Raw genomic sequence first — 21522 nt, 5'->3', positions numbered from 1 at the left:
GTAAGACTAAACGCCCTGTGTACAATGAACATAAGCTGATTATACATGGTATATGTAAACTACCTATAATATATATGATCCACAGATATTAAGAAATAAATAGTAATACTTGAAATTGGCTGGCTTAATGATTGAAGCACAGTAGAAACTCTACTTGTAAATTTTATCTATTTAAATGCCTCATAAAAGATTTGCTTTAGTTGTCCTAATGAAATGAAAATAGAATTCAAAAATCTAAAATTAACTTTATCTTTTGAAAAGTGACAATAAAAGCAAAGCCACCAAAGGATTTGTCACTAAAATAGTCAAATCATTTGAACATAATGCAAATAAAGAACAAGGATAACACTGTACTTCGATGACAGAAAAAGTGAGCTAACTTGAGAAACTCTTAGATGACCCTAAATTTGAATAGTATTAACAGGAAGAATTTTAAAGATCAAAAGGCTATTATTGCTAGTTGCAGTGATAGTTACATATGGAAAATGGCTGCAGAGATTCACAATACAAAAATAGTTCATTGCTAAATTCAAAATTCTGTTAATGTCACAAACAGTGGGATGTGAAACACAAATGAATTGTGATGACAGTTGAGTCCCAAGCTGCCTATTTTTTTCCCTCAGAGCTGTCCATATTTGGATTTATATTTTCCTCAGTCCTGATTTAACCCATCAATATTTGTATTTTCTGAAGCTAGCACCACCTTGGAGCATACCCCTTAAGGATTCTATTCCTAAATGCTTCTCAGTTCCTGGGAATTTGGCTCTCATTGCTCTTCTTTCACAGATGTGTACTCTTAAATCTTTCTTTACCTCTCACCCAAGACTCAGAGTTTCGAACGTTGTTAATCCGCAGTCTTCCAGGCCTTGATGCTGCTCTTTACTCCTCCATTTCTCTCAAGTGTTTAAAGTGTCATTCATTCCATGCTTCATCTGCAGGCTATTTATTCTGGGCTTAGTTCTCCATGTTGCTTTGACTTGGGACACTTCCTGTCATGCTGACAATCTACATTTATTTCCTAGTATAGCTATTAAAAATCCTGATTTTCTAAATCTCACACTTATCCTTTGTGGTGGAAGGTCTTAATGAACCTGATCTTGGGGAACAACACTAAATATACTATTCTTTGAACTGAATAAAGCTCCTTTTTAAATACAGCAATTCCATATAACCACAAGCTAGTTTGACTTTTAGGAAATGTCATAAAAGTATCTCTAAAAAGTATTGCTTAAAATAACCAAATTATTTCAGCTTAATGGATTTTGTAACATAGACACCAGACCTACTTCCCAGAGCAACAGTCCTTTGTTTATCTGAATTTGACTGCAGGCAGTGACTTGGCTGCCATTTACTGAGTGACCTCTCTGCACCAAGCATTTTACATTTAATTCTTGAAACAATGTGAGATAGGTACCATTATCTTCACTTAATAGATGAGGAAACTTTGACCTAGAGAGGTTAAATGACTTGTTAAGGGGTGGAAATAGGACACAAACCCATCCTTTCTCCATTACCACATGCTTGTGCCTGGTTATATATTTACATTATTGGCATGGAAAAGAAGTTTGTCGTCTGATTTAACTGGGGACATAGCCAGTGTCATCAGAGCAAACAAAGTGATGATGGGATTTTACTGTGTTACCATTTTTACAGAAATATGAACCCAAGACTATGGATTCACTAGACCCCCAGCAAGGTGAAGTGCATACGTATAGACAGCTTTCTTTATTGCACCCTTTGGTTTCGGGAGATAGGGGATTATGAGTTCTGAGAAGCTGTAGCTAAAATGGGCAGTTCACAGACCAGAGTTTTCTGACCATCTGAAGCCTCATGTGACTTGTCCTACTCTTTTCTCCAAAATTAAAATCTGCTGATTATTCTCAGCAAATGTATTCTGTAGACCTTTTCCCACTGACTCCCAAAGACTTACTAGTAGTAGTAGTATTTTGTACTTTTATAATGCAGACACTTAATACATGTTTAATCCATTCATCATCAGTTTCTCTGTTTCTCTATATTTTCTCTAATGAGGTACTAATATCCTTTACTTTCATATAGCACTTTATGATTTATGATTTAGAAAATATAAACCAGAAAAGTAGCACATTTCTTTTTCTCAAGGTCACAAAAAATAGAGCTGTATAGTTTAGCTATAATTGAGCTACATACAGTAAAGCAGGGGCAGGGCTACCCTTCAGATGAAGAGCCCTCATTTTCCTGGGTAGTGCTCAGATCTGCTTTTCCAATTTGCCCTTGTGCAGTTGGACTATTGAGTCTGCCAGTTTGCGCTCCAAGCCCCAAGCCCTTGCTTTGAGCAAGCACTTGGGGATTAGCATAGATTGGTTTAACTTATCACTTTGGCACAACCACTTACTTCATTTGAGTCAGAACCTCTAAGAGGAGCTCCTGAAATTTCCCTAGAACTTAGAGTTAAATTTTAGCTAAAAGAAACTACAGCAAAATCCTTGGAATCACCTTTCTTCAAATATTCCCCTGCAAAGAAAAAGATGAAAACCTTATTGCATGCTGCTGGGTTTTGGGTTACATGTCCTGAGTGCTTTTCCTGGTCTTCACCTCTCATGCTCACCCTTCCTCCACTCACGATGCGTGTTCAGCTTTCTTCTCTCAAATTCTGGCCATTGCCCTTTCTGCTATGTGTCTTCATTTTTTAGTTGTTACTCTAAATGTGAACTGGGGTAGATGTTTCACTCTTTCATTTTTTTTGAAGATTCAGAAAGTTTTATTGTGTATTTATGAAAAAAACACTGTAAAAGTGGTCCTAAATCTTTAAACAAATATATATTTCTATTTTCTACAAATCTGTATACCATTGGCTATTTTCATCCTTTCTCTGAATCTCGAAGTTCTGCAACTTTTATTCTTCTCTGTAAAACATGAATTTCTGGAAATACAAGTGAACATTAACAGTTCTAGGAAATTAACATAAGAAACTTTGCTATTCTCAGTTGCATTCAAAATGGACCCTCTGTCATGCTGTTTCTAACCAACAGTGTATTATCTTCACAAATTTAATATTATACAGATATTAAGGCATATTCACAGATACTCATTATCAAAAATGTGGAGGAAAATCCCACATGTAAATGTCTCATCTCCTCCCCAACCCACACCAAATGGATTTTGGACATGAGAAAATATTTTCCAACAGTGGGATACCATGTCATGCTTGGTGAGCATTAACAATTTGCATCCCTTGGTGTTCATGTTTGTGAAAAATACCATAGGCTTATGATCTCTTTTTTCTTTAGCTCACATGGCTCAATCTAATAAATTTTGTATATAGATTCAATATGGTTATAATTCCAATGATATCACAGTTAAAAGCAATGTTCTAGACTGTGTTTCCCTGCCAGTGTGACTCCTCAAAGAAATGAAACAGAGAGTAAAATGGGGCTTGCAAGAGCTGTTCTGAAAAATGGTTTGAACAATGACTAACAACTAATTTTTCAAACACTATTGTAGCCACTTCAAGCTGTAGAGCGGACAGTACACAGGAAAAATCAGTAGAGGGAAAAAGATCTCTATCTGTCACAAACGAAACCTAAAAATACCGGTAAGACCAATTCCCTCTCTATGCATCTATTACTTCATTCCACTAAAAAGTGTTGAGAAAATCAGCCATCAGCTACTAGAACGAAGTGTCCAGACAAGCAAGTCTGTAAATAATTAAAAGAATAAACTGGAGTAGAAAAAAGGGAACTGGGGGAGGGGGAACGGGAGGGAGAACGGGAGGGAGATTAAGCACTTAAAATGTTGAGTGTACCAAAATCAGAAAACTTGGGGAGAGAAAAAACTTGCTGTTCAAAAGAAGATATTCTCCCTCCTTCACCAGTAACACAGAATTGATAGTCTGATAACAGAAGCCCTTTGGGAAGGGTTGGTGGGCAAAACACTGTCTTCACAAAGGCTTCACTAGGTGTTTAGTTGCCCAGGGCAATCTGATCATCTGCCGTCCTTGTTTCTAGAATTGAGTAAAACAAATCAGGATGAACAACATATGGTTTAATAGTTAACTTTTAGAACAAGGGACAGGAGATGCTTTTATGCCACAGTCCCGGCACTTGTTCCAATCTCATTACTAAAGTCTGTTCTGAGAGCATTTACAGCTTTCCGGAGAGTCTGGCTGATTTGTGAAGATAGAAATATAGCCTTACAACCTCCTTGTCCTGGCATCTCCCTTATTGCAGGTGAATCTTTGGGATAAAACATGCTCTAGAATCCGAAGTATTGGTATTAATATTATTATTATAATATTGTTGTTATTACTCCTTTTTCATGCTGGTAATTATCTTTCCATTTTCCTATTATAGAAATAAGGGAAGGTTTTGTGAATATGTAGAGTTGCTTTCTGACTTTCTCTGAGAAACTTTATGTGTCTTCTTCTAAGTTGGAAATTTGAGGTATTTTGAAATATAGCTGGATGTGCAAGTCTAGTCCTGCTTTTTAGATGATCGGCGACAAAAACAATCCTAGAAACAACTTTTTATCTGACAAGGGAACAAAGGAAGGGAGAGAATTATGTATGTTGGCTGATTTGATCTTCAGTGCTCAATCCTGTTTGGCTAGTGGTCTTTTTATTACGATCTCTTCTCTTTCAGAGTCCTAATCAGACTCCTCCCCTATAAGTAAGAGAATCCCCCAACTTGTATCATCTTCTTTAACTCTTCAAAAGTAAAGTAACCATGGAATAGGATTCAATAGGGCCTAATGAATGGGCATTGGGTTTTGAACAAGTACTAAGGGAAAATAACATTAAGAAAATTGAAGGCAAATTCATATTAAGCACTGAGTTCATAGAACTGTTGGAATAATCTTATGGTGTTGTTGTTAGTGACCTAGCTAAACTAAACAGCAATAATAACAACAAATAAAAAGCTATACTTCTCACTCTCCTCTCCCTGATTCGATTTAAAACCAACTACCACTATAAAAAGAGCCCAGCAACGAGAGGAGTGTGTGTCTTTATTTTGGGTGTATGACCATATATCTTCATTGTAGTTCCTCTGCCACACATTAACAGATTTACTCATCCCTGATGTTTCTCAGAGACCACCTTTGTGCATGTCTCCATAGCTGTTCTAATAGTGTTACTATTATCTCTTCATTCTGTCCTTTCATTTGAGTTCTTTTTCTTCATGTGTATGATGAGGCTCTTTCTCTAGTTTCTTTGCAAACATTTACCATTTCACTAGGACAGATGGGTGTTTCTATAAGATGCCTTTTAAAGTGATAAGACAGCAAGAATAGATTTTGAACAATATTTTATCAGTATTATTGAGAACTTAGCAACTGTATATTCTACATACACTCACAGAAGCTGCATAAAATGCAAATTCTGTTCATGTCTGATCTCTTCTGCATTTATATAGTGACTATTGCTGTAGCATCTCAGCACTTTATATTATTTCCTCTTATTATTATTTACCACCTGATCATTCCAAAGTGCTTTTTACAATCAGAGAATTTCATTAAAAGCCCATTCCCTCACTCTTTGTTTTTCTGCACCCTTGCATGTAAAAGTATCAAGCATCTTAGTAGCTCTATCAGATAAATTACAGTAAAAAGAGTGTGGCTGACAGGAGGGTGGGGGAAAAACAATTCCAAAGCATCTCCTAAAATCCAGTTTATGTTTTATAGTATCCAGATAATAATAATACAAAAGTATATGTATTAGTGTGAAAACCCAGCCACTCACTATGCACCTTTATTTTTCATGGCTTCCATCAGTGCAATAATCAGAAATGTGTGGTGAGCAAGGGAAATACTGTCTGCACTTCACATACAGAGAGGTCTGAGCAATTGCATCTGTCCCTAGGGAAAGCTTGTGATTTCTTATCACTTCGTCAGCTACCTTTAGCCCAGAATTATAGAAGTCAATCCATTTTAAAATCCAAAAAACTACTGCTAAAAATTTTAAACTAAGAAGATAAAGACTTGTTTATAAAAAGGTTCATTGTGATTATAGATGAAAGTGCGTGGTTGGTACCTTAACAGTTTGATTGAATTAAAATCAAGTTCACTCTGGGGTTTCCTTCTCAGCTCTACTCCTTGCTTTCTCTTTGACTCCAAGCTAATTGCATGACCTCTGGTTGACTTGTGCCTCGTCTACACATTCAAAGTGAAATTCAGAAATGAGGTTATTAATCCAACTAAGGTGGGCTATCACATTATTTCTCTATTTCTGTGAAAGAATTTGAGATTTCTAAGTAAAGCAGATAGTAATAAAAACTAACAATTGTGCCCAATCTCCTTTTACCCTTAGACAACAACCCTAAGAAAGTAGATGCCCCAGAATCACCAGGAGGTGATGAGAACCACTTGAAGGGCTTACTAAATAAAACAGATTGCTGGGCCTCACCCCCAGAATTTATGATTCTGAGTGGAGTCGGGACTGATAATTTTACATTATGACAAGTTCCCACGTGATGCTGGTGGGGCCACACTTGTAAAATCACCACACTAAGGGAGATGTAGCTTAAATATAGAGAAGAAAATCGAGACCGAGTGTGGCCTCAAGTCAGGGCAGTGAAGCGGCAGAGTACAGAAGAAAAGCTTCTGACTCGAAATCTCATTGTCCTTGTACTACTCATGTTTTCTGTTTACTTCCGCTTTTATGTGTTGGGTGGCTGTGGGCCGTGCTGAGATCCTGGGTGGAACAGCTTTATAAAGGGGCGGTAACTGAATCTTTTCCCCTCGGGTCTAGGAGCTGCTCTTAACAGATCTGTGAAAAGAGAGGAGGAGGTCATTCCAAATTTTAGTGATTAGCATTGGCATGAAGGGCTTTTAAGGGCAGCCTTATACTTCCTCTTTGGAAATGAGAGTAATAGACTTGAGTCTTCTATGTGTTCATCCTCCATAGCCTGTAGGTAGATAGGAACAGGTTCTCTTTGGTGGACTTATTACCATATTATGCCATGACAATGCTTTGTAAAAATTCCCACATGTGTATTACTTTTCCAGATAGTCATGATGAGCGAGCATGGCAAGGAACACATGGTGGGGCAGGGAAAAACACTGCAAGAGATTGGGAACACTTGGTTTGTAGTGCTGCCACAGCCTGGCATGCATCCACTGACCTTCATGGGAGACAGGACAGCGTCCTGCAGTGATTGGTAATCCAGGTTGTGCATTACAGGCGCCCAGGGGAGCTCTGAAACAAACACCCATGTCTGGGCCCCATACTCAAGAAATTCTGATGTGTTGTTCTGGGGGCAGGGTCTGAGCATCAGTTTCTCTAAGCTTGCCAAGCGATTCTAATGTGTGATCTGGACTGACTGCTGGCCCAGTGGTTAAGAACGTGGGTTCTGACATCAGACAGATCTGAGCTCACATCTGGGCTCTTCCCCTTAGTTACTGTACGACTTGAACAGTTATTGAATCTCTGTCAGCTTTAGTTTTTTTCATCTATAAAAAACAAATAACACTTGCCTGGGAGGATGTTTGTAAGAATTAAATAAAATGATACATTTAAATGTTTGACATAATTCCTGGTTTGTGGTATAGAAGTATTTCATGTTAGCTGCTGGTCTTATTATAATACACTTCAGTTCCCTTATCTGTAATGTGAAGGAATGGAGGACAATTATGACATGAAATGGAGAACAAATATCTTAGAATTCTCTATAGATACTCCATCAGCTTATCCACAGTACCCTCGCCCCTTCCCTTTCTAAATATACATATTTTGTCAGGAATAGTCTTTAGCAAACTCAACCTTTATTATCATATTTGACCAACTATTACTACTGTGTCCTCTTTCCTTCCCGTCAACATTGAAAACCTGAAAAATAGAGCAAGTCCTCTGAAATTTCCATATAGTGTAATTGAGGTATGATATATTGTTGACATACAGATTTTAGAAATGAATGGCAAAGCTTTGTAAGCATGTACAAAAACTAACATGGCCCTGCAGATGATTGCTATTTTCTGCTATCGCCCACTCTGAAAGTTCAATCATTGGCAGCTTTCATCACAGAGAAGGAAGGGTGCCCATATCACACTTTGTAAAGATTATCACAATTTAGTAATTCCCTTCATTTTCCCAGATTTCTTAAAGAAGCCTCAGTACACAGATGAGAAGTAACAATTTTTTAAGCCAGTTTGGTTGTCTAAGTTCTCTATCTGGTTTTCTAAGCCTCTTTGTTTGTCTCTCTCTACCTGTGTTTCCTAGATTGTACTTTTCAGATCATTTTATATCACCAATTTTAAACATTAGATCCTTTTTGGAAAAACACCCCTTATGTCTCCCTTAAAGTATACAAATTATATTTTTGGATGGACAGAGAGGAACTACTTGACTGTCCAATAAAAGTGCAGATGGTTCCATTTTCCTTGACTCATCTCAGAGCACACATTAGTCAGGTCACATGCCTGTTTGGGAATTTTTGCAGCGCTACATCACCTGCCAAGCTTTGGGGCACATAAAAGACTATTTGCCTGGCTTTTAAGTTTGTGGATCTTACACTGTGCCTGGCATGGAGATAGGAAGGACATTTTTTTCCATTAAGCTTTTTCACTGTGTTTTGAAAGGAAAAGTTGAAACAGAGTCCCTACTGAGATTTTAACATGTTCCATAGTGGTAACCATAGGAAATAAGGAAACAGAAATTTTTTGACAGAAGGAAGCCAAGGAGTCCATCTCAGCCTGTCCTCACCTCTCAGATACCAGTTGGATTCCACAATATTATTTTTATCTAGGTGTATATCTAATGCTTTGTATTTCTATAACTTGTTGTCTTAAAGAAGGGAAACATTGCAACTGATCGCGATGAAGAAGATTGCTCTTGAAACCATACAGTTTCTTTTCTGGACAAATCAATGGAAACAATCATTCAGATGTTAATAAAGCTGAATCATGGAACTTTTTAGTTGGAAAAATTCATTTTGATGTTTAAAGGGATTCTCAAAGGGTGTTATGATAGAGCCTATGTAAACTCCAGTGAGGGATAAAAGCACTTGCTTCACACAAAAATACATAAACACAGAATAATGGCATTTTCTTCATTAGATTCAGTGTGCTTAAGTTCTAGTGTACACTGCCCACCCCACCCCCACCCCATATACATCTTGCACCTTCTCTCTTCTTCCCCTGCCCAACCCATGCACTCATCTCTGAGGATCAAAAATCCTGAAATCTAAACAACTCCCATTTTTGAAAGATTGTATAATGACATTTAAGCCAAAGTGCTCAACAGATTTATAGGTATTCTTCCCTAAAAACTTAAATATGAACATTTTGATGTGTGCTTGTATGGGGGTGTATGTCTGTGTTCTTCCTACCCACAGGGAACATTTTTCAAATAGCCTGGTCCAATAGAGCTTTGTTGAAAATTCACCAATTCATAAACTTCATACCTATGCAAATAGTTTCTATTTCCTTTCTTTATATGGACACCATTATGAATGAGATTCTGGAATACCATTTCCCATGGTCACATTCAAATAGTGAAATATAGATAACCAAGTAATAGTCATGGCTATTAGTCATTTTTTGATATACATTCAACATGGCAGCAGTTATATTTTCTTTCTCATATCCATCCATACTTGCACCAAACCTTGAAATGACTTAAGTAATTTTGAAATTATAACTTTTATAAAATCTAGCTATTACCAGGTCAGAAATAGTACTTCACAAGACTTTTATTAACATTGTTATTATTGCTATTTTAAACTGGACCACCACAGATTGCTCAATCTATAATAACAGTAAAACTAAGATTTTCCATAGTGCATGTGAGAAACATAAGCACCATGTACACATAAGTATAAATGAAATATATCAGAGATACAGGGCCCCTAACTTGCTCAAGAAGCAGGTTGAAAGGCAGGATGGTATAGTACTAGAATGCATCTGCTCTAGTTCAGACTGCCACTTAATGAGTTCACCTTAGTTAAAGGATTTAACTTCCTTGTGCATCAGTTCCCACATCTGGCTTAGCACCAATCTATAACCTCCTCCATTTTAATAAGGATCAAAAAAGTAAGGTCATAAAATTATTTTGAAGTGTTCAGTAGTATATACAGATATAGTCCATTAATGGTCAAGTTTTAAAAGGGAATTGGGATCAAATTATTGGGGAAGTTCCCTTTTCCAAATATTGGACACTAACTGAGTGATGTCAAAGTCTGAAAGATTTGCACAGGTTGACAATGAAGTAGAACCAGAAAGAAGGGGCTGGCTTCAGTAGGGCAGTGACAGGGACTATAGTTTTTAAGTTAACAGAAAAAATGGGAGATACTGGTATCTTTGAGGAAGCATCTTACTTGATCAAATGTGATATAGCTCGTAAATTCTCTAGTGTTCAACTCAAAGGATGAACTGAAAGGACTTACTGACAATAGGGAACTGGTGAGATGCAGGGGATTGGGCATAAGACCCTTCAACTTAATTCTAACTCGAGATGGATTCAAGGGTAGATTCTAGAGCCATATCCTTACAGATTCTGATTCCCTGGTAGTTTTCAGGTGGGTCTGTGTTTCTTCATTCTAACCAGCAACCCTGTTGATTTGGTTGTTGATGGCCTTGAGACCACACTGATTTTTCTGTTGTAGCCATTCTTTGCTCTCAGCTTCAGGGTGTGTGGTTTCTCATCATGGGCAGAACTGAAGGGGGTACTTAATGCTTTGTAAAGCCCTACAAACAGAACTTTTTATTCATATCAATGGAAATTCCACATCTCTGAAATTTTCTTTGCTTGTTCCTACTAAATTTTCAAGTTTTAGCATTTAGGAACAAATACAGATAGATGTTTGGTTGGATTTTTTACTTAATTGGCACTATAGGATCTATCAGAATAGGGAGTCTTTTACAAATTTTATTTTTTGTACTCTATGCATGTGTCCAGCTGTCTTCACAAAACTAAAATGAATTTTAAAAACATAAATGAACAGTTCTATTTAATGTATTTATCACATGTTGTCATATGAGGTCCTGGTACCATCTCTAAAATCCTTGAGTCCATAAATGTAAGCAAGTAACATCCCCATTACTAAGAAATTTTTGTCATTTGAAAGAAAATCTCTCTATCTTTTTCCACATATTCAATTTCCTTGTCATTTTGCATTATAAATAAGTAACAAACCAATTTGGCACATGCCTACCGATTAAAAATAAAAGTTGTCAGAGTGAGAGGAGAAAGACGAAAATATGAATTATTAATTATAATATTAAGCAGCACAAAAAAGCATAACATGAAATGATATCACCTAAAAAGACATTTTATCAAAATAAAAATGGGACAATGATACAGCCTTTTTCAAACAATTTACATTGTTGTCCTTTTAATCCAGAAATGTATTTCCCATATCTGGTGTATTTATATCAAATTTGTTGAAAAGATAGTTTAATCATGGCAAAATAAAGAAGTTATTCATAGATTAAGAGCACAAAAGGAAAGCTCAATTTTAAAATCATACATTAAATTATCTATTGATCTAGTATCTATATTTACCATAACATTGTACTCTTGCAGACTGTTATTTCCAAATGTCCAGTCCTGGAAAAAGCAAGAATGCTTACTTCGAAGAAAAAGTGACATTTTTCTTTTAAGAGGATTTTAGAAGCTTACATAGTTCATATTGGAATGAGAATTGATGTATTTTTTTTCCTAAATGGAGATTTCAAATGAATATACATTGAATACTGGTTTATAACTAAATATAGGTTTTTAGCAGAGAAGAATGATTTCTTCTCAAGAAGGGAAGATATCAGAACTTTAATGGAAATATTTCCAACTATGTCTTTCTAAATCTGTTACCCCACATTTGTGACTGACCTGAGTTTTCTTCTCCTAAGTAGGCTAGCCTTCTGTTTTTGGTAATTTGAAGTTTTTATTTCTGATCAAGCTCCATTTGTTTGATGAAATAGCTTAAAAATTTCATTTGGAAACCAAGGCAGTTCTGAAAAAAAAATGTCCATATTTGGAAAACTCTCATAGGAGCTATCCACACAGATTCTGAAAAAATTCTTCACTTGCTAGTCCCATGAATCACAAGTTTGGTTTTGTTTGGTATTATTTTTATTTTAACACTATAGACCTGTGTTAAATTGCTAGTCCATTTCAGCTGGTTCTGTTCATCTTGTCTTGATAGCTTATTCTCTAAAGCATGATATTATATTACCATCTCAATGTCTTTAGCAGTATTTTTGTTTTTAGTTTTTAACTACATTTAGTGCTCATGATGTTGAAAGGCAGGTCCATATCCAGGCACAAGGCAAAAATCCATATATCTGCACACATCTTTGTAGCAAACCAACTATTTGGTTTTTGTTGCCTACATGAAATATTTTTCGAACAGCTAAATCCTTGGGGTCTTATTTAAGAAAAACTGTTGTATCTTAGAAAACCCTGTCCCAATGTCTGCCAACATGGGCTCTAACTTTAATTTATCTTGTCCATGAATTTCTAATTTTGGCTCTTAAAAATGTATCAGCTCATTGTTGCTATTGCCATTATCACCAAGCTTTTTTTTATGCATCCCATCTATATTAGTCTACACAAATATATTGTCCTCTTAACGCAAGTTATTCAATAAAGAAATCAAATACAGTTAAAATTTCTGTTTCTCTTATTGTTCATCCTGTTCTTACTAATGGTTCACATTTGGTCAGAGAACAGCAGTCCTTCCATGTCACTGTCTTGTCCAGTTATTCACCCAGAAATGACTTACCTGGCTCCTCTAGTCTTCAAAAGCTGTTTACCAAACTCAGGCTTCCCTTGTAAATCATGGAAGTCTCATGGCCTTCCTTTTTTGTGTGTGTGTCTTCGGGGTTCACTGACTCCCACCATGTATAGCCATTTCATAGCTGTTGTTATCAGCTGCTCTTACGGTGATTTATTTTTAATAACATCCTTTTTTTCTTTTTTCCCAATTCTGATTACATTAGCCTCAATAAATTCTTCTTAATGTTTACTTTTCCCTTGAGTTTTGCTTTTGAAACCACTGAGTAGGAACAAGAAACTAAAATGAGCAGTGACAGAAAGGCAAGTATGGAACTATCAAAATGAAACCCTGCAATCTTGATGATTGGGGTAGAAGGAATGAGAATAGTAGCCAGTAAATATTCTAGAAGCAAAGAAATAGAAATCTAAATAAAACTTCATTCCAGAAGGGAAAATACAGTTAATAAATTGTGAGTACAATCAGGTCATAGGAAAAATAAATAAATAACCAAAGAAAACAATTGGCATTTAGATGTTTAGCAATTTTAATTACAGTTAATAATATTTATTGGGAGTTTTTTTGATGTGCAAGACAATGTGCTAAGCAGCTTTCATTCATTATTTCCTTCATTTATTTCTTATGCAAATCTATGAGGATGAGTTTTTGTTATTTCCTCCATTTTAAAGGAGTGAAAGTTGAGGCTTAGGCAATTTAAGTAATCACCCAACCTCTATAGCTGGGACTGTGAGGCCAGAATAGAAACTCAGGTGTACTCTTAACCTTTGTACTATGGTACCTGTTAAATCAGAGCCTTTAAAAAACAAATACATTCCTAATTCTGATTTAGCTAGTCCATATAGAGACCATGAAAGACCTCAAATCAATTTATTCTTGATTTATACTTAAGTGTTATAACAGTTTGAAATGTTTCCATAGCAGAGCATACCGTAGTTCAGGTTTTGGAAAATGGATCTTCCCTCAAGTTTGCTGGTTTTATTCTCTGTTGTGGTGGAAAGTCATTTTTGGCTCACTTTTTTTGTAACTATAGATAATGACTGGTTAATGTTAGGAAAAAAAATCTTCTGGATTTAATACATTTTGGGTAAATGTTATGTAAATAAATAAATGTCAATATATGACATAATATAAGCAATGCTTCTTACATAATTAAAGAGGTTTCCATTGACTTATTTCTTAGTTGCTACTGTTTAAATTTTAAACTATATATATTAAATTCTGATAATCTGACATTCTAAAAATATCTGATAAATTTCATGTCCTTGGTAAATTCAAGACAAGGTGACTTCTTTCAATGTGTGAGGGTTGCACGATAAATAATCTATTCCTCGGTGTAAAAATATCATCTTTCTTACACTTGAAAGAATAGTACCTAGTATATGAAATGTAGTTTGGGCCCAGTATATCTGCTATATACAGGGATCTAAACCAGCAGGTCAATAAATTCAGAAACTGAGCAGTCAGGAGCCAGAAGCATGAGAATCATACTGCCTTCAGTTGGAAAGTTCATACAAGTAATTTATCCAGAGGTTTTTCTTATTTCTTTTAAACAGCATAACCCTGTTTTCAAAGTATATTTTACTGGAGCCTCTGAATTTGAAATAATAAGAGTAGGATTTTATTTTTAAAAATTTATTTTATAAATTTAAATTGTTCTTATTAAATATGATAAAGTCAATTACTAAGAATATGATGGCAAATACACAAAGAAATGGAAACTCAGGATTGGATTATTCTGTTGGCTTAAGCTCAGTGTATTTAGTATAGGAATGGAGTATTGGTGTCCAGGAAATCATGAGACACAGATAAATATCAACAGTTTTTGTTTTTAAACAGCTCACCTTCTAATATCAGGCCTAATTTGAGGCCCCCTTGAAAACTAATTAACTTTATTGTACATATTTAACTTGTAACAATACATTGGTCCCCAACGTGTTTTAAAAATGTATGTAATACATTTAAATCTGCATGTCATTTTTATCACAATTGAAAATTGATACAAATACTTAATTTTAAAAATTGCATGTTAATTAAATATTTAACTACCCAATCATCTCTTGGTAATTATCTCTTTATAAGCATGGGGACCATGAAGCATAGTTTGAAAACCACTAATTTGTTTCAAGTTTTTAGGAAAAAACCTTATTTTCTCTCTCTAGTCCTCTTTTAAGGACAGTTCAACCCTTTGGGGATGCTTTTTCTTGTGGGATTTTGTATATTTGAATTATTTCTTCAACTCGAGGTTAAACTCCTAAAGGACAAGAATCTTGTTTGTGTTTTTTTGCCTTATTCTCTCCACAAGACTAATCTTGCACATTGTGCATAGACGTGGGGTTTGTCCAAAGTCACTTAGTTAGCATCTGTGTACACTAGAGAATTTGAAGAGTCCTAAATATCAGTCTCAGCCTTCCTCAACGTTTCTACTTCCATTTCTGCACAATGCTGTTGACAACAAAAACAACCCAAGGAATTCTCTGGACTTCAGTTTTCAAAGCACCCAAGATGGGGCTGTGAATTGAAAAAGTATGGCTTTTAGAGGGTGCAGCTTTGAAAGACTAAGCTTGGTAGAGTAGTAGTATAAGGCTCAGAGGCAGATCCCGATGCGCTAGAGCAAAGGGAAGGGGGAGAGGGCTTAGAGGAGAGAAGGGGGACGGAGGAGGTAAATGCCAGTGCAGAAGAGAGAACCATTTACATGGCGGAGGCAAGGGAGTTCTGATACCATTGCCGCCTTCTCTAGAAAGCTTTGAAGTATACAAAAGAGTGATCAAAAATCAGAATTGACTCTCTGGGCCACACATGAAAAACCAGGTCCAAAGAGAGAATGTGAGCTGTGACACCAACGCAAGCGCATCAGAGCCAGAACTAGAAACCCTTGTAGAGAACCTGGGATACTCCGCTGCTTTTCAACTGTCCATCAGGTTTCAGGTATCCACGTAGGCTCAGCCATGAGGGAACCATCTCTTGTGGAAAGCAAAGCCTTATTGAGACCACTGCTTGTTGAGCCAGTGAAGCAACAAGAGGAAATCCAGTAGGCTGTGAATACACAGAACTAGAACTCAGTCTGTGTTTATAAATGAGCAACAATTCCTTCTAACTTATTTGAAAAAAATCTTTTTTATAAAATTTGTGTTGACATAAAATGAATAAAATGTCTTGTGTGTATTGGAACATTTTACTTTTATCTCTGGTAGACCATTTACTTTACCTCCTCTTCAGTGTCTGTTGGAACATTTATTTTATATTCTTCATTCCTGTTGGAGCATTTATGTATGATTTGTTTGTTACTTTTATCAGTTGATCTTGCCCTCCCCATATGTTCATGTCTGAGTGGCCTAGTTTCCCACATTCGGTATGTGATCTCTAGCCCTTCTTAAATATTAATTAGTGTAATTGAATTCCCTCCAGTATTTCTAACCTCAGGCACCTGAATCTCAGTGTTTTTATTAGAACTGATTTGTGCATTTAAAGTCCAACCTGCCTTCTCATCTCCCATCCCCCAAACTTTTCTAGATTAGGTAAAGGTCAGGGTACATGCCTGCCTCAGAGAAAGTCTTCATGGGAAAATAAAAGCATTATATATCACAACCTTTCTCAGTTGAAGACTGAGAAATACAAAGGTGTCTTGAAGCTTTGGCAAAGGAAATCACCCAGAGTGAACAGAAAAAGAATGTAACCCTGTCCAGGTGCACAGCTACAAGAGAAAAACAGAAGTCAGGCAGAGCCATGCATTAGAGATGAAAGCAAAGCCTCACCTAATCATAGCCCGTTGTCTTCTGCCAGCACAATCAGCCATGCACAACACCTTGTTTAAATGTTCTCCACTCTTCCAGCTTTCAGATCTATCTCTGGCCAGCATACCATCTCTGGACGCAGTCCGTGATTACACACAAGTGACTCTATTCCTTGGAAAGAAACAGGAAAAAGTAAAATGAGAAGATATTGGAAATAGGATTGGAGAACCATAGGCTAGTGAAAAGATTTGTCTATAAAATCATTAATTACCACCATTCATATTGAGGAAAAGAGAAAAAAAGGTCAGACAACTGGAGATGTAAAAAATGTTCTGATTTTTAGAAAGTCTATGGAAGCAGTTTATAAGGGCAAACAGCTTGATGTCGGTCCTGAGCAAAAACATAGAAGGTATTATTAAAACAATTCGGCATAAAGCAATTGTTTGTTCTCTGAGAGAAGCAATGCTTGCTGGAAATGAGTATGGCTGCAGTGCAAGCATGTCGGCTGCACATGATCTAATCTCACCTGGGTTAGATGTTCAGGTAGATTAGTAGTAACTGGTTGAATGACCACACTATAAAGTGCAGACAAATGGCTCGAAGTCATAGCAGAAAGGATTCCTATGGCATATTGCAGGAATATCCTAAGCCTTATCTTGGCCACCATTTTTTTCAATGACTTGAATGAAAGCATATTCATTAGAGTTGAGAATGGCATGATTTCAAATGCACAAAAAAGTTGTTGAATGAAGTAATCAAGTTCCAGAGACATCTTAAAATACTGGAATGATGGGCTACATCCAACCAGATGAAATTTCTAAAATGGGTAAATATAAGATTTTGTTTTTATATTTTTAAAAGACTGCTCATGAGTGGTATAGGGGAGATATGGCTTAATAAGCTAGCGCAATAAGTCTAAACAGAGGAACTCTTCAGGGGTAAGTGACCAGTATATAGGGAATGAAACATGTGATGTGAGGAATGGTTAAGGGAACTGGGACTTTTTTTGGAAATTCACAAGGAAGGAATATGATAACTGTGTTCACATATATTCAGAACTGTCACATAAGAGATAAATTATGTTTCTTTCTGTGTCTCCAAGTAGAACACAAGGTAGCAATGAGATATACAAGAAGAAAATATTCAGGCCAATATGAAAAACAACTTTTTAACATTCTTAAATGCTCAAAAAGTAGAAAACAGACAAGGCGGAAAGAATACTGGTCTGGTGGACAAACCTAGGTTAAATCTTGGTTATGTCACTTGCTGAATCTGTGTCTTGGGACATTTCTCAAATCTCCCATAATCAGTTTCTGTACCTGTGAAGTAGATTTAATCAGTTCCTACCTTGCAAGTTGTTATGAGGACTTTAGTGCCTGCATTAGTTTGCTAGGACTGCCATAACATAGTACTACACAGAGGCAACAGAAATTTATTTCTCCATTTTGGAGTCCGGAAGTCCAGAATCAGAGTGTTTGTAGGGTTGGTGTCTTGTGAGACCTCTCACCTTAGCTTGCACACCTTCCTACTGTGTCTTTTCACCAGGCTCTTCTCTGTGTGCATCTATCTCAGTGTCTCTCCCTCTTTTTATAAGGACACCAGTCCTATTGGTTTAGAGCCCCACCCTTATGACCTAATTTAACCTTAATTACCATTTTTAACAATCCTCTCTAGATAGTCACACTGGGAGTCAGGGCCTCAACATGTGAATTGGGGTAGGGGGCGATATTCAGTACATAGCAGTCCCTGATATCAACAAATATTAATACTGTAAGACCAAAGTGTTTAAGCATGAACTACTTTACAGGGATGTTTTATAGGGTGGTCAAGCCTGAGATAAATAATTATAATATATAATTTTAATGAACTCTCACACTAATATTGTGTCATTATGAAGTAAAGTCCCCAGTATAGCATCAATTCTGAAATTCTGTGAGAATGCTGAATGACAATGTAGTTGTTCAAAACATAAAGCCATCTTCTTTCAATAAATAATTTCATTTAATATTCAAAAATTCAATTGAATTTCACAAATATTTACTTATATACTAGACCTTCCTTAACCTCTGCAGCCCAATTCCCAAGATGCTTTCCAGCAAAATCTCTATCTCTTTTGTGGGAAGACAGTGCTTGACAAACCTTTAAATGCTCTAAGTCAGAAGTTGTGCCAACGTTAAGTGGAGGGAGAGTATAACTATCTTAACATGAAACAGATAAATTGCACAAGTAAGTGCATGTAAAAAGTAAAAATGAAAAGAAGTTTGGTGATTTGGTGAAGAGGTTTCAAAGTCTGTATCTATAGCTTGAGATTTTGAGCCCAAACAATAAATGGGTAGTTAATTTTGTTCATACACCCTCTGCTGTTATTCCTCATTTTAATGTTTATATGTTTTGGCCACTTACTTAGAAATAGTTTCAAGTTGAGCCTATGCCAGAATCTAACCTTTGAGATTGGTGAGTCTTCTGGTTTGTCTTTCTTGTAATAAGTATTTTGGTGGACATGTGGCCGTATTTTCTCTTGTGTCTGTGGGTAGTTGGAGTGACTTTTAAGTCAGTATTCTAAGTCAATGAAATAACACATTCTCTCCTTTTTCTCTTGACAAACTATGTAATAGTATAAAGATGCACATCTCAAAGTGTACCATTTTTGCCAGGCTAACTAAATGCAAGCAAAAAACCAAACACTAATAGTGGTTATAACACTTGGCAATTGAACAAGCCTCCTTTGAGAGAGCCAGTTACTATAATGAGACATTTACAACAGAGAGTCTAATGTACAGTTTGATGGAAAGAGCATGGTGTCTCTAGCTGGATTATGTGCAGTCAAGTCCTATCTCTGCCATTTGTGACCCTGAGCAGGCATCATATTCTCTGAGCCTATTTCATGTTATGTAAAACTTTTATTTAGGCTTCTTTTCAGGTCTGTACAGAGTTTGACCCAATGTAGATATTTAGTACAGATTAATTTATTTCCTTCTTCTCTGATCCTTAATTTTTTCACCTTCTGATGGGTATAATATTAATACTTTCCCTACTTACCTATCCCACAGGATTTTTGAGACAATCAAATAATATGATGTTTATGAAAGTGCTTTATAAACTGTAAAACACTACACAAATGCTATTTCTTTCTTCTTATGAGTGGATGGGGATGCTTAGCTAGAAATGGAATGGGAACCAGCCAGGAATTAATATTGATACTGTTTCCTAAGAGACATTAGAGACCTCATGTTTTTGTCTATTTAAATTGCCTGAACTGATCTGTAAAATGAAGATCTTTAACAAGAGGTATTAAAGTTTATTGTCTATTTTTCTGTGGCATTTTCCAGGGAGCATAGGAAAGGTTTTTCTTTCTTTTTTTTCCCTTGTATTATTGGGCTGCTGTCTGTTCTTGAAAATCCTGAGACAAATTCTTATCCTTTGTAACTATGGGGATCTGGGCGCATGGTGCTTACTATCATTATTTCTGTTGTACTTGTAGTAAGCATTGTTATTATTATTAATTATACTTTGTAATTATATAGCTTCTTGTTTTAAGGAAAGATAAATGGCTAGGAAATAAGCAACCAATATTGAGAGATTTTGGAGTTTTGAATATTTTAAATGTACTTTTGACTCTTTTTCATGAAGACTTCTACATGAATCTTGAATTTATTTTTGTCTGCCATTGAAAATAAAGTACTAACTTGTGAGATAGGACCCTTAGAGTCATGCATGAGAACATGCTATCACAGCATTTCCTGTCCTTTCTTAAAAATATTTTAAAATATTTCCTAAAGTATAGTTACTCTATAGTGGAAGCTTGTTTTGGAGAAAGATTTTGAAGCAAGGAAGTGAGGATGCTTAACCGGTGACCCATGCCTAAGGATGGGTTCCCCTTGCTCATTCCTGATTGCTTGTTGAAAAGAAAAGGTTGAATGATGGTAAGTTGAAAATAGTTTGTGGATTCGGGGGCAGGCAATTAAGTGTAACCCAAGTAAAAATGTCCAGCACAGATTGATAGAAGCTCTTTGGAATAAAGTATCCACCCACCTTCTTCAAACTCGTGGCTCCATTATTTTCAATTCTTGAATATCCTTAATGCTGATTAGGTCTTCTTTGAGTTTCCAGGCTGGATAACCTGTGGTCCTTTCGATCATGAGTCTCCTCATTCCCAAATTAAGGACCTGAACCCTTAGAGATTAGGAGGTCAAAGTAACCGTTTATTTTTAGGTAATCTCCATATAGGTTCTTCTCTGACTTGGTATAAAAGTGGGGAAGGAATATTGCAAGAAATAAAGAGGGTATTCAGTTACAGGCATACCTGAGAGATATTGAAGGTTTGGTTCCAGATCACTGCAAAAAATAGTGAATATTGCAATAAATAGAGTCAAATGAATTTTTTGGTTTCCCAATGCATATAAAAGTCATGTCTACACTATACCGTAGTCTTTTAAATGTATGTCTAAAAAAACTGTAGATACCTTAACTTAAAAACACTTTATTGCTAAAAACTGCCATCCATCATCTGAACTTTCAGCAAGTTGTAATCCTTTTGCTAGTGGAGGGTCTTGCTTGAGTGTTCATGACTGCCAACCGATTGGGGTGCTGGTTGCTGAAGGTTGGGGGGCTGTGGCAATTTTTTTAAGGCAGTGAAAATTGCTGCATTCACCAACTCTTCCACTCATGAATGATTTCTCTGTAGCATGCAATGCTGTCTGACAGCATTTTACTCACAGTAGAACTTCTTTCAAAATTGGACTCAACCCTCTCAAACCCTCCTGCTGCTTTGTTGACTAAGCTTATGTAGTATTCCAAATCCTTTGCCATCAATTTCAATAGTCCTTCCTGCATCTTCGCTGCAAGTACTTTATCTCAAGAAACCTCTTCCTTTGCTCATCCATAAGAAGCAATTCCTCATCCATTAAAGCTTTTTCATGAGATGACAGCAATTAATCACATCTTCAGGCTTCATTTCTAAGTCTAGTTCTCTTGCTATTTCACCACCTCTATAGTTATTTCCTCCACAGAAACAACGAATCCCTCAAAGTCACCTATGAGGGTTGCAATCAACTTCTTTCACACTCCTGTTCATGTTGATGCTTTGA

General features: G+C 36.2%; 1 protein-coding gene across 4 annotated transcripts in view; it reads left to right on the top strand.

Annotated features, from left to right (window-relative positions):
* Nucleotides 1–21522, top strand: part of ZBTB20 (zinc finger and BTB domain containing 20) — an 807002-nt gene that overhangs the window by 390268 nt on the left and 395212 nt on the right. The window contains exon 1 of one of the 4 annotated variants that reach the window (XM_036883383.2): nucleotides 1788–4208. The exons of the other annotated variants lie outside the window; for them this stretch is intronic. The gene's annotated coding sequence lies outside the window, so the exon portion shown is untranslated. Of the gene's footprint in view, nucleotides 1–1787; nucleotides 4209–21522 lie in introns of those variants that run through there. 4 annotated transcript variants of the gene reach the window in all.

Source organism: Manis pentadactyla, chromosome 1 (assembly GCF_030020395.1).
Source record: "Manis pentadactyla isolate mManPen7 chromosome 1, mManPen7.hap1, whole genome shotgun sequence".
Lineage (NCBI taxonomy): Eukaryota > Metazoa > Chordata > Mammalia > Pholidota > Manidae > Manis > Manis pentadactyla.
The sequence above is the reverse complement of the archived record's forward strand: the minus strand, read 5'-3'. Positions and strand labels throughout refer to the sequence as shown.